This window comes from Notothenia coriiceps, unplaced genomic scaffold (assembly GCF_000735185.1).
Source record: "Notothenia coriiceps isolate Sejong01 unplaced genomic scaffold, NC01 NC01_scaffold00037244, whole genome shotgun sequence".
NCBI lineage: Eukaryota > Metazoa > Chordata > Actinopteri > Perciformes > Nototheniidae > Notothenia > Notothenia coriiceps.
Genome location: NW_011369945.1, coordinates 24,795,031 through 24,799,123, shown reverse-complemented (window position 1 = coordinate 24,799,123; position 4,093 = coordinate 24,795,031).

Sequence of the window (4,093 nt, the reverse complement as noted above, 5' to 3'; positions counted from 1 at the left end):
CATCACACACACTCAAAGCCTAGTTGATTTGATGTAAGAAATGATTGTGTTTCATCCCGTAAACCACACACACACACCTTCTACCCTAACAAAGATACCATTTGATCCTAGGAGAAGGTGTGTGTGTGTGGTTTACGGGATGAAACACAATCATTTCTTACATCAAATCAACTAGGCTTTGAGTGTGTGTGATGCTGTGTGTTGAGAACATCAAACAATGTCTTTGCCACAATAAGACAAGAAAAGTGTTTGAATGTGTTCATATAGGTGTGTATTTGTCTGTGTGTATCTCGGGAGTTGGGTTGGTGTGTGCGAGTGTGTATGTATGTGTGTGCTGCATATAGAAATATTCTTGTCTAGATCAAATGGAGACTTTCTAGCGTTAAAAGTGTGTGTGTGTGTGTGTGTGTGTGTGTGTGTGTGTGTGTGTGTGTGTGTGTGTGTGTGTGTGTGTGTGTGTGTGTGTGTGTGTGTGTGTGTGTGCACCCATGTGGGAATTCATAACCATTCTGCTTATTTTTTTTCTTTGTAAACAATTATTGTGGGAGCTTCATAGTGATTATTCCAAAGACTCGTTAGGATGGGTGGTTTTGTAGTCTCCTCCGTGAACATGTTCATCTTTAAACTCCACTAACGTCTTAATGCAGCCATTTACAATATGCAGCATTTAGGCGTTGTTAATGTAGAAGTAAAAATGGAGTGCATGGAGAACACATGGGAATCAAGCCCCATAATCTCTTGATATAATAATAATTATATAAGAATATACAGTATTTCTAGCCCTCAGAGGTTGTGTTCTTGACATATGTGCAGCCACAAACATGGATGAAAAGCTGGAGCCTCCATCAAAGTGTATAATAAGGCAGAAACCATTTTTCAAAAGACAGGCTGCATAATACATACACATTTACATTTAATCAATTGCTCATATTTGTCACATTAATTTATCCAATTTACTTGTCTTTACTTACATTTACAATGTTGCAAGACATCTATTCCCTGTTTGCGTTGCCTCGGGCCCAGCATTGCTAAAATGACAGGAGGCCGGGGGCCAGTCAAAAAGAAAGTTGTTATAATATTTATCTGATAAAATGAATAACTATCATAGGACCCATAACTTATCTCTTTCAATGATTTAAGGAAAATCAGGGGTTAACCCGAACCTCTGTCAGGGCGTCTGAGGGCACCTTTATTCATACATACATTGAAAGTATAAAAAAATATCCAACTGCGAATTAATTAATGTTCATTATGAAAAAAGAAATGTACAGGCACTCTAAATGTAATGAACTGATGTCACATGTAAATTGTCTGGTGAATCCCAAATTAGGGGTTGCTAAAATTCTTACAAAATATGTATTTATTTATCAGTTATTTAAACATAATTGTATTTTATTCAAATATATCCTTAATTGTCATGGTGGCACCCTTTAGCTGGCACACAATGTGCCCTAAGCTTCTCATTTGGATACGCCACTGCCCGATTTTCCAAAGTGTATGTACAGTATTGATGCGGCAAAAACCAGAAACTTCACCTGGTTTGATGCCTTCTACTTTATCTACTACAGTTTTCTGTCTGAATGTGTGTTTTTGTATCAAATCATACACTTTATAACGAACGTCTCATAGCTCACTTCAAACGTTTTCAATGTGATTTTGTGCAATTATTAAAAATCATTGTGAAAGGGTTACTTTTAAGGACTACATCAGACAAAGTTAACAGAAGGAGTAGAAAATAATTAGTTTACTTCACAGTTTATCGGCTGTAACAGATTTTTTCGGTTTTAGTAGGCGCTAAAGTTTTACACAAGCTTTATTCTAAAACACTATAGTCAAACGGACAATTATATTAAACATTTTTTTAATCGCATGATCTATAATCTCAAGCCCCTGAACAGATTTGAAAAAGATTAACAGTAGAAGTATAATACATTGTTTTAAGTTAACCTATAAAAAAAGAAGCTTTGGCAGACAGCAATGCTTACTCAACCTATGCAATCATAAAAAACATTGACATAATATCACATACACGCTAAATTCTAAGTAGTTCGGCTTAAAGGCATTATAATACTGTATTTCAGTTCTTTGAGATAATGAATATTTCAGATTTGACTCTGATATTTTTTATAAACAGTTTGTCTCCCCTCTCTCTCCCTGCAGTGTCGGAGCCAACCCCCCATCAGGCTCAGGCCGTTCTCCAAACAGCGGGTAGGTAAACACTCGAAACCCTAAAAAACTTCCATGCTGAAGGAACAGGACGTACGCACACACACAGCTGACTGTACAAAACATGCCACAGATTTCGATCAGAGCACACAAAACATAGCGTGCTGATATCTTGGTTCAAAACATCACATGAGATCTGAGATCAAGCGTACTGGAACTTACTAGAAAGAGAGGATTTACAAGCAGCATTACACATTGTGTTTCATAAGTTTTAAAGAATTTTCAAGGTCATTTAAAAGGTTAGACCTCTGCTCAAGTTGGATTTAAGTAGAGCTTGCTGGGAGTTCAGTGAATTCACCAGACTCAATGTACCCATCAGGAATGATAAACGTGGAAGTTATACAATTAACGTTATACAAAGAATTAGCAAATGGTCTTCCTGACAGTTCACAGTTTTTTGACAGCAATTAAGCTTTTGATGTTATGTTGAATTATGTTATCTCCTATCACTATAGGTCCTGTGGTTAAAATGTTTCCACACCATAAACAAACATAGACCGCTTTTTTGTCCTCTGGAACCTTCCACTACATTTTCTGAGAAAAGTTAATGTTTAGGAACTTTTGTGCTACGACTGCAAGGACCAAGATCTATTTTAAGTTCTATTACTTTCCGAAAGTTACTGAAAAGTTCTGGAGCATCGGGGTGGGCTTTGCAGCGCTCAGGTTTCAGATTGGTGGAGTACTCGTGTGTCACAGGATAACATGAACAACACACACATCTTTTCCACTCATGACTGGAGGCCACTGCTTTGATCTTCCGTGTTTGGCTGCCATCCTCTCCTCCTTTCATTCTTCTTTTACCATTTCTTGTTCGATTTCATACTATCTATAGTATCATATAACCTCATTCAGAAAAAAATCATGAAGACAATAGTTTTTCTATAGAACTTTTAAATAATAATCCTGCCGCTTTCGCACTTTACTAGGCTGATTCCCCCTCGGTCTCAAACACATCTTTCATCTCACACTCCCTATTCTCTCTGTCAGTCTAGTGCAGGGGTCGGCAACCCGCGGCCCTCGAGCCGCATGCGGCCCTTTAAGCCCTCTGCTCTGGCTCCCTTGAGCTTAGACAAAAATAAGAAGGAAATAAAATAAAAATATTTGTGGGACTATTTATATTTTGTTGCACGGTTGAAAATGTTTCGTATCTTGTATTTTGAGGTGATACTGTGACACATAAATAAAAAACAAAACGGTTTTAATTAGGTCAACTAAAATATGCGTCACATCATGCTACGGTCCCGCGCTAGCGCCTTGTCTTGCGGGTGAATAACCTGACCCCCGGCTCGACGAGCGAACTATGGATAAATCAAAGAAAAGTACCGGAGGAACACAGGATTTAATTCTGTGTGGACAGAGTTATATGCTTTCACAGCAAACAATGCTGGTTTACCGGTATGTTTGATATGTAGAGAGAAGTTGTCAAAGGTGCTGCAGCCTTTACGTATCGAGGAACAACATGGGAGAGGAAGACAGACAATCTTCAGTCATAATTCAATGGGGTATGTAATCTATTTCAGAAAACACTTTTTGTTATATTCCATGGAATGCTCTTAACGTCCCGATAGCAATGAATATATTAAATGCTTTGACAATAAATACATAAAAAAATGTATCTCTGGAAGCCGAAGCGATGTAAAAAGCACGACCAATCATCTTAGCCGGCCCGGCTAAAATAACTGGATGGCCTACCTGCTTGTCAGCCTGTCAGCCTTCCATCTGTGCACAAATTTATCTCGTGCCCTCATTGGTCATGTGCGCGTTCGTGTGTGTTGGAGGAGGGGCTCTGTGAGGAAGTCTGAAGGAAGAGGCATATTTTTTCCGGTTGTGTTCTTTTCAAATTCTAGTGCACTCGAGCTGGTTTCTC